Source organism: Chiloscyllium plagiosum, unplaced genomic scaffold (assembly GCF_037043375.1).
Source record: "Chiloscyllium plagiosum isolate Xiang-an unplaced genomic scaffold, Cpla_swu_hap1 HiC_scaffold_14, whole genome shotgun sequence".
Lineage (NCBI taxonomy): Eukaryota > Metazoa > Chordata > Chondrichthyes > Orectolobiformes > Hemiscylliidae > Chiloscyllium > Chiloscyllium plagiosum.
The window spans coordinates 120,029,712-120,039,472 of record NW_028270152.1 but is presented as its reverse complement, the minus strand read 5'-3'; the positions used below and the strand labels follow the sequence as shown (position 1 = coordinate 120,039,472).

Genomic DNA, 9,761 nt, shown 5'->3' with positions numbered 1-9,761 from the left:
CGAAGACAGTGAAATAAAGTGATAGACAATGATGCCTGGGAGGCATAATGCAGGAAGTGAGCGCGGAACACATGGTGCAAAACTCAATGTCGGTGCCATTGCGTCAGCTTTTACTGCCCAATGTTTATACTTACTTACACATTACACCTAGTCAATTCACCACAATGACCTTGTTCCTCTTGATGTGATGTTCCCTCTGTGTGTATTAACGTGGTTCATGGGCCCCGATAGAATGAGCACATCCTCTTTCTCCTGTCACTTTAACCAGGTGAAAATACCAGTTTTAAATGAATGCAAGAAGAGATTATGTTTTTCTGTGCCTATTCAGTAGAGAACTTTCAGCTGTAAACTGTTTGTATTTGAAAATTCGAGGATTGATTGCAATTCTCTGAGAGCAACATTGATCCCAAAACACATGTCCAAGTACTGTGAGGAAGTGGTTAAGCAACTCCACATATGGATGAGTAAGAGCTTCTTTACTGTGGCGCCGTGGCTTAGTTGGTTAAAGCGCTTGTCTAGTAAACAAGAGATCCTGGGTTCAACTCCCAGCGGTGCTTACTTGTTGCGTTCATATTTGGGCTTGGTGTTTCAAGTCTTTGCAAAAGTTACTCAGCGTCTTGGACTTTCACCCTGTTAAGATTTGGTGATCTAGGTTAAGTTCCAACAGTGAATACCATGTGTTTTTTTTTATATATTCCGAACTATTACTTATGTCTGTGGTTTCTCTCCATTATTCCACAAGCACTTCTGCTTCTCCTCCTCTTTTATTCCCCCTCCTTCATTCCCAGTTAGGTCGGAATAACGAGATGAGGCAGGAGACGCTGCAGATTTGCCAGGGAATTTTGTGGTACTGGCAGAGATACCACCAGGTGATCACTCTCATTCTCTGATGTCACCGTTCATACATTTAAACCAAAAATATATACATCGTTGTGCTTCTTTACTTGTAGTGTAATTGCTTTTTTTCCTGGTGGATGAGGAATTCTATTTTGAATTCGAAACAGTCATAATTGTTTGAGGAAGAAGTGTCGCCTTGCCTGGTTTGAAGTGACAGACACATTATCCAGAGAATGTGAGAACAGTTCAACGCACTCCAGTCAGTGGGCAAAAAGCCTCTCAGCAACTGCACACAAAAATTGTCTCGAAATGTCAGACTTTTCATAGAGTCGAAATAGGTAAAGAGCTGTATGGACAGGCAGAGTGTCGGAGAATGTGTAACAGGAAGAGGGTGAGATGGATGCGCAGAGACAAAGAGAGACTAATGGAGACACATGCTGTGTTAGACACTGAAATGACCAATTCTCTATTCGAAATTGCTGCAAACTGAGAGAAAGGAAACGAAAGAAGGCAATCATTTAAGCACAGCCTTTCACCAGCTGAGAGCAACGGAAACAGCGTTATAGTCAATAAAGTCCTTTTGAATTTGTAAAGGTGACGGTTGTCTGTCATTGAGATATTTTGATAAAAATCCTGATTCAATATATAAAACTGATCATTTTCCCAGCATTATAATGTAGAAATGTGTACGTAACGGGTTTCTGTCGATCTAAAACTTTAACTCAGTTTTTCTCCACAGATTCTGTCAGACCTGCTGAGTTTCTTCAACAATTCATGTCTTTGGTTCAGATTTACATTATCAAAGAAAAATTAAAATCAATATTCTGTTGATCGCTTCATTTTTAAAACCCATCAGAAAATAAAACTGGTTACACTCTCAGACACAAATATACACTACACCGACTATGCACATGCAAACAAGCAAAACCACTTTCAAATTTAGGCCGTGGCAGACCCAAGACCAAACTTCTCAGTATTGTATTCGAGTCTAGGCAACGCGTTGGGACTTCACGTTTTCGCGACATGCCAAATGCACAACTGTCAAATTGACTGGCTGTAACAACAAGCTCCATCGAAACAGCCTGTCCTTGGCAGAGTGGGAGCGGGAGAATAATATTGATTCACAGATGCGTTTGCAACTACAAATTCACTCTGTCATCACAAACACGTTATTACATCTCAGGAACAGTACCTGACTGTACCGCACCTCAGCAGAAAGTGATAACTTTAGATGCTGGAGATCAAAGTCAATAAGTGGAGGGCTTGGAAATCACAGCCTGTAAGGCAACATCTGAGGAGCGGGGAATCGACGATTCAAGCATTCCTGATGAACATCTTGTACGCGAAACATCGAATTTCCTGCTCTTCGGATGCTGCTTGACCAGCACCACACTTTTTGACTCTGTTCCCACCTCAGCTAATGTGCTTCGGAAAATTGATGATGAACTTGCCAGCATTCAGTTTAAATCTTCTGTCACATGTTTGACAGCTTGCAACATTCCATTCCTCATAAAACTCAGATCATTCAAATTACTAAATAAAGATAAACTGTGGATGCAGGAAATCTAAAACACAAGCATAATTGCTGGAGAAACTCTGCATTCTCTGATATCAACTGAATATTTGAACATTAAACTGTGAACAGGAAAAGAGAAAGCTGCAATTTGATAACTGCAACACTTCGTTTCTCCAAAAAAAGACATCATGAAATGCAGTATTTCGATTAGGCTTTCACCGTCTCAAGTACTGATAGGAGTGGGGAAATAAATGTTGGCCCAGTCATTGCTGAACAAATGAATAAAAAGGCTTATTGCGTTCCTAATCAGTTGCTACGCCGGCAGACCATGTTAATGTGATTCACAAAACAGGACAGCCAGGTCCCTCGGTATTTCAGAGTTCTGTAATATCTAATTTAAATAAAAGGGTCATTATTGAATGTTCCTGAGAACGTCTCATTCTCCACTTCATACTGCATTAGTCAATATTTTACTCACAAACTTCCTCATCTCGACATCACTCAAATATTATATCCTTAACGTTCTCTTCATGGTTTACCTTTCAAACTATTTTCTCAAGTACATGCCCATTTTTTGAAAAATCGAAGACTAAGCTGAGATGATGTCTGTTGGAAATCCAAATATCTCTCTATCACACTTTGTCCGTTGTTTAGTGTGTCCGTGTGAAACGCGTTAAACTTGTGCCCTCTCGTTTTGAATTCCACCATCCTGAGTAAAAACAACGCCTAGGCCAGTCACCGATCCAACCCCAATCAGGATTTTATAAACCCCTGCTCAAACACTCTTTTCTGACAACTCAAGTCCTCTCGACACTGTAACATCCTTGTAAATCTTTTCTGCACTCTTTCAAGTTTTAGAATATATTTCCTGTTGAAGGTGATCGGAATTGTCAGCAGTATTCTAAATGTGGCTCATTAATGTTCTGTACAGCCAGAACATAACGTGAAATTCAATAATCAATGTTCTGACTTATGAAGGCACGAACTTTTCTACATGTGACACCTATTTTCCTGCTCTCATAATCTTTGTCTTGACTTATAAAGTCGTGCCTGTCTTCTTAACTACTATATTCTGCTGCCTTCACAAATCTGTGGACCCACATGCAAAGTCACTCTGTTCCTTTGGGTTTCCCAGTGCCCTACCGTTCTTTGAGTACTCCCATGTCGTGTTACTTACAAAATGCATCGCCTGATGCTTTTATTGTTATTTTCAGCTCCCCCTATCTGCCCATTTGACAAGCCCACCTCTGAAATCCTGGAACCTAAGACCTTCTTCCTCACTGTTAACCACTTTGCCAATCTTCATATCCTCCTCAAAAAGTCTTATCATTTCCCCAACATTATTTCTGTATTGTTTATGTGCAATCACAAATATTAAGGGACACAACATTGATCCATGTGGGACACCACTGAATACCAGTTCTACGTCTCAGAAACAGTACCTTCCTTTGTCTCCAACCACCCAAATAAGTTTGGAACAAACTTACCACGTGACGCTGTATCCCTTTCTAATAACCCTGTCACCAGTCTCCGTTGTGGGAACTTGTCAAAGGCTTTCTAAAATCCTCATAAACTAAATCAATTTCACTATCGTCGTTTACACATCTGATCACTTCCTAAAAAAAAAAAATAACCTGATCTTTCAGGCATGAAATCCTCTGACAAAACCGTGCTGACTCTCGCTGGTCAAACTTTCTCTGAAGAAGTTGCAATTAATTCTCTCGTTAAGAGGCTTCTCCAAAAGTTTCCCTACATGTGATGTTCGACTCACTGCTGTGTAATTTGCTGCATTATCTTCGCCAGCCTTATTGAAGACTGGAACCACGTTCGTAGTCCAGAAATCCTCTTACCACTCCCAGGAGTCCAAAAAGGAATGTAAAACATTGGTCAGAACACATGTAATTTCCTCTCTAGTCTCACAAAACAACGTGAGACACAACCCCATTCCCATCTCGCATTTGCCCAATTTTAGCCTGTCAAAACCTCCAATACCGTCTCAGTCGCGATGTGAAACGGCTCAAAAAACTCTCAGTCCCTCATCCCTGCATTCTGTACCCATATATTACCACACAAGGACTGTTCCCCGGCTGCATATGTAAGGCGATTCACTCAGCTATACCATTTACTGACACAACTGTACGGTCACACTGGAGGGAGATCATTCAGATATTATAAGTGGAAAGAACTGTTTCAGTCTTTGCGCCGATAAATCATTTAGCTTTGAAAACCAATGGCACATTGTCACAGTGAGAAAGTGTTTTAGTGTTATCTATCTGAAAAATATGTCACTGAGTTCCACCTTCTGCAGAAACTTTTGTCTGTTCAGATTTGGCATGAGTTATTTTTTTCTCTCTCTCTTTCTGTTGTTGATCGCATTCAAAATAGAACTGCATGACAAATCCCATACAAATGATTGCTGTATTAATAGACTTAATAATTTGATGCCTATGGCTCACATTCCAATAGGATGAATCGACAAGAGAAGTTTTCAAGAGGAACAGAGTACTGTCTTCGTTGCAGACGATCATTGAGCACAGACGATCTCAAGCTACCAAAAGAGCACACGCACGACCTTTGTTCCGCGATCATTCACAGCGTCAGATGGCCTGAGACAGAGATCTGCGCCAAGGAACAGGTTGAATAGCAGAAGGTGCTGGAACAGCTAAGCAGGTTTGGCAGAGTCTGAGATGAGAAATGAGAGTTAGCATTTCCGGTCCAGTGTCTATTCCTCAGAACTGATGGTACCCTAAGAAATGTTGAGCTATCTGCAAAGATAGGGTGGTGCGGTTGGGGTAAGAAGTAAACGGTAGGTTAGTGTAGAACTCAAAGAGAGAGAAGAAGAATTGGGTAAACTAATGGATAACGATCAAGTTGAGAGGGTGAGTAGCTTTTTTGTGGAGACTGTTAGTGACTAAACATAGATAGTGTGCAATGGCTGCATATGTGATGGCAAGGAGTGATGTGTGAGGTGGAGGACAAGGAGATGGATGAGTTCAGGACCTAAAAGTATTGAAACCGATGGAGTCTGGAGGGCTGCAGCATCCCCAAATGGAAAATTAGATGTTGTTCTTCACGCATATACTGAGCTTCTCCGGAACACTGCAGTAAGCCTGAGTCAGAGATGTTGGCCAAGGAACGGGCTGGTCGACTAACGTGGTGGGGAAGTGGTAGTTTAGGGTCTTTCTTGAAGATGTAACTTGGATTTTCTGAAAAGCAGTCCCTCAGTCCACACTTCATTTCCCAAGATAGTGGAGACAACATCGCGAGAAGTGAATGTAGAAGACAGTTTTGTGCGAAGTGCAGGCAAAGTGTTTCTTCACCTGGAAGATGTGTTTGGGCCCTTGGACACTGAGGAGGGAGGACGTAAATGGACAGTTGAGGAGAAACAAGATGTTAAAAGGAAGGATTATTCAAGAGATGTTATGAGAGATGTTGGAAATCCTGAAGCTAAGAAAGCTATCATGAAGACATTTTACCAAATGATTGTAGCAATTGGAACAAGGTTGACGAGTTAATGATACAAATCATTATGAATTAATATGTTTTAGTAGCCATTACGGAGACATGGTTACGGGGTGGTCATGACAGGGAGTTAAATATCCGGGGTTTTCAGACTTTTTGGAAGGACAGACAGGAGAGTCTGATATTCAAGGACAACTCCAACGTGGTACTGTGAGATGGTATAGATTCGATAGAGAATGAGTTTGAATCCATTTTGTTGGAAATTATAAATTCTAAGAAGAAACTTTCACTGAGAGGCGTAGTCTGTAGACCACCAAATAAACGATTACATTGGGGAGGTGAATACACAAAGAAATAAGTAATGCTGGTCAAAATGGGCCGGTTATTAACTTTGGGGATTTTAATCGACATGTAGATTGGTCGAACTAGCTCAGTCTGTGTTGCCTTGAGGAGGACGTTGGTGGATTTAATCGTGATGGTTTTCCTCAACAAAATGTCAATGAAACGGCGAGGTAGCAAGCTATTGTCGATCTGGTCCTCTGTAGTGAGACAGGAATAATCAAATACCTAATCGTGAAGGATCTGCTTGGAATGAGTGATCACAGTATGGTTGTATTGAGAATGCAGATGGAGACTGTGAAGTTAAAAAACAATGCCAGATTCCTGTGTCTGTACTAGGGGCTCTACAATAGAACGAGGACAGCCTGGCTTAAGTAGACTCAAAAGAAAAAAAAAGGTGGGTCAGCTGATGAGCAGAGCTTTCAATTATATTTTTCACAATGATGATCAAAATTATATTCCAATGTAAAGGAAGGACAGTAAGGAAAAGTGTAATCTGGCACGGTTGTCTCAAGAAATAAGGGAGACCATCAAATTCAAGGAGAAGGCATACAAAGTGGTTAAAATCAGCATGAAACTGGAAGATTCGGAAAGCTTTCTCGGTCAACAGAATGCCACAACAGTGCTGAAAATAACCGTAAGAAAGAACATGATTAAAAAAAAACTCGCACAGATTATAGGGACGTTTAGCTGAGGTTTAGACAAAAAAATAAATAAAAAGAGTGGTTGAAGTGAACATTTGTCCTTTAGGCGTTTAGTTATGGGATGTGATGAAATGGCTGAGGCATTGAACAGTTACTTTGTATTGTTCTTCACTGTGGAAGACACTAATACATGCCAGTAATTGAAAAGAGATGGATGTCGGTGAGGACCTGGAAACAATCCTTATTTCGTAAAAGCTAGTGTTGGGCAAACTAATGCAGCTAAGGATACAGTCTCCTATCCCTGATGGAATGCATTCCAAGGTGCTAAAAGATTTGGTGGGGGAAATAACAGGTGTACTGGCGGTAATCTTGCAAATTCGCTGGACTCTGGGGCAATTCGAGCAGATTGGAAAACAGTAAATCTGGTGCCACTGTTTAAAAAAAAAGGAAGGAAGACAAGAGAGGGGCTTATAGACCCGCTAGCTAAACTTCTGTAGGAGAGAAGGTGCTTGAGTCTACGATCAAGGCAGGAATAAGAAGTCACTGCAATAGAGATTGAACAGACACAGCACGGATTCATATAGGGCAGGTCATGATTTACAAATGTAGTGGTATTCTATGAAGACATGACTAGTATGGTGGACAACGGGGACTCAGTGAATATGGTGTATCTGGATTTCCAAAAGACCTTCGACGAGGTGCGCACAAGAGGCTGATGCAAAAGGTAAGGATGCATGGTGTTAGTGGTCGAGTATAAGCATGGGCAGAGGAATGGTTAACTAACAGGAAGCAAAAAGTGGCGATAAATGTGTACTATTCTGGCTGGCAACCAATGAGTAGTGGTGTGACTCAGTGATGCGTATTGGAACTGCAATTATTTACAATTTATGTAGATAATTTGTAGTTGGGGACAATGTGTAGCACGTCCAAACTTACAGATGACACGAAAATGAATGGCAGAGGACAGTGTGCAGAGGAATGTGAAACTTTGTAGAGGAAAATAGTGACATTGACTAAGTGAGCAAAGGTTCGGCAGATGAAATGTGAAGTCATCCATTTTGTTAGAGGTTACAGGAGAAAGGGTTATTACTTGTCGAATAAAATGTTGAAGCATGCTGTTGTACAGGGGGAATTGGGTGTCCTTGTGCATGAATCACAAAGGTCGGGTCTGCAGGTACAACAAATAATTAGGTAGGCAAATGGAATGTTGTCTTTCATTACTAAAGGGGGTGAGGTTAAAAGAAGAGAGGTTATGTTGCCGCTGTTCAGGGTGCTGGTGAGGACATTCCTAGAATACTGTGAGCAGGTTTGGTCTCATTACTTGAGAAAGGATGGACTGGCACTGGAAGGGGTGCAGATGGGGTAGACTGGGATAATGCCGGAGTTGAGGGGATAGGGTTATGAGGAGAGACTGAGTAGATTGGAATTATACTCATTGGAATTCAGAAGAATTAGGAGAGACCTAATAGAAATATGTACAATTTCGAAGGGACTATGTAAGATAGAAGAAGAAAGGATGTTTCCACTGGCGGGTGAAATTTGGAAAAGAGGGCACAGCCTCAAGATTAGACGGAGCAGATTCAGTACAGAATGGATAAGGAACTTTTTAACCAAAGGATTGTTACTCTTTGGAATCCTCGATTCCTGATGAAGGATTTTTGCATGAAAGGTCAATTTTCCTGCACATCAGATGCTGTCTCACCTGCTATGCGATTTGCAGCATCACACTCTTACCAACATGTGTAGTCTTCACTTTCAAAATTAGAATTATTTGCCCAGTGAAGTACTTGACACCACTTGAGTAAACGTTTTTAAGACCATGATCTTATTTTTGAACAAAAAAAGGAAGTAAGGGATACAGGGAGGGGACGGGTAAATGGATCTGAGCGCACAAAATTATCAGCCATGAACGTATTGAATGGCGGAGCAGACTCGAAGGGCTGGAGCGCTTACACCTGCTCCTATTTCTGATATTTCATGACTGCATGTTTCACATCTTCAGCAATTGCAGGGGAAGATTCCACAGTGCCATGTGGGGTGGTGTTGGGAGTGAAGGCAGAATGCACCAGTGTGTCCCAGATGTAAGGTTACATGCAGAAGGCAGAGAAGGGAGGTAAGAGGAATATGTGTGTGGTGATGGCATTTTGCCGGAGCTGGTGGAATTGCAAAAATGAATCGATGATCACTTGAAGCACCACAGCGCATAAAGCTACAGAACAAGTTCTGGAAAATAGGATGACAGTGGATAGGCGCTTGATGCCTGACATTGGCAAGAAGGGCAAAAAGGCCTCCCTCTCTCCTGTGAAAGTCCCAGTCTCTATGAGAAATTAATTGAACCAGCCTTTTGTGGCCACAAGATCAATCAGAATCCGGGATTTCTTTAGCAAGGAGTACAATTCTTTATTCCTTGATGCCTATCTATCAGATTGCCTGCCATGACACACCACCTACGAATAGCAACTAAATATCTTCATTAACCTATTTTCACTCTCCAAGCCAGATCGTTATCCACTCCATTGTCCAACTGTTCTTCTCCTTCTTTGGGTTCTTTCCCCACCTGGCGTTTATTCCTTTACAAGCCAGAATTAAGAAACATAACTGAATACTCCTTATTTGCCTGAATGAGTGCAGTATTGAAAAGCATGTTGCAGGAGAAGCACGCAGATAAGGCAACATCCAAGCCGGAAGATACATTTCAGTCAGAACCTCTTGAGGACACCTCAGTGCTGTTCTAACAATAATGCATAGCCCAACACCACCCAGAACAGAACAGCCAAATTGATCAGCACCGCATGAATGACACAACATCGACACAGATCCACTTCCTCCACCACCAAACACTCAGACATGCAGGTTACACCATCCACAAGATAAAGTGCAGAAATTCACCGCGCCTCCTTAGACAGTACATTTCACATTCACAATCACGTCCATCTCAAATGTAAAGGACGACAGGTGGGTAG

The 9,761-nt window shown here is 41.6% G+C and overlaps 1 non-coding gene across 1 annotated transcript; it reads left to right on the top strand.

Moving 5' to 3' along the window:
• The first annotated feature begins 483 nt into the window (after positions 1 to 483).
• Positions 484 to 557, top strand: trnat-agu (transfer RNA threonine (anticodon AGU)). The gene has a single exon. It is a non-coding gene; the product is annotated as a tRNA-Thr (tRNA).
• Positions 558 to 9,761: the final 9,204 nt, after the last annotated feature.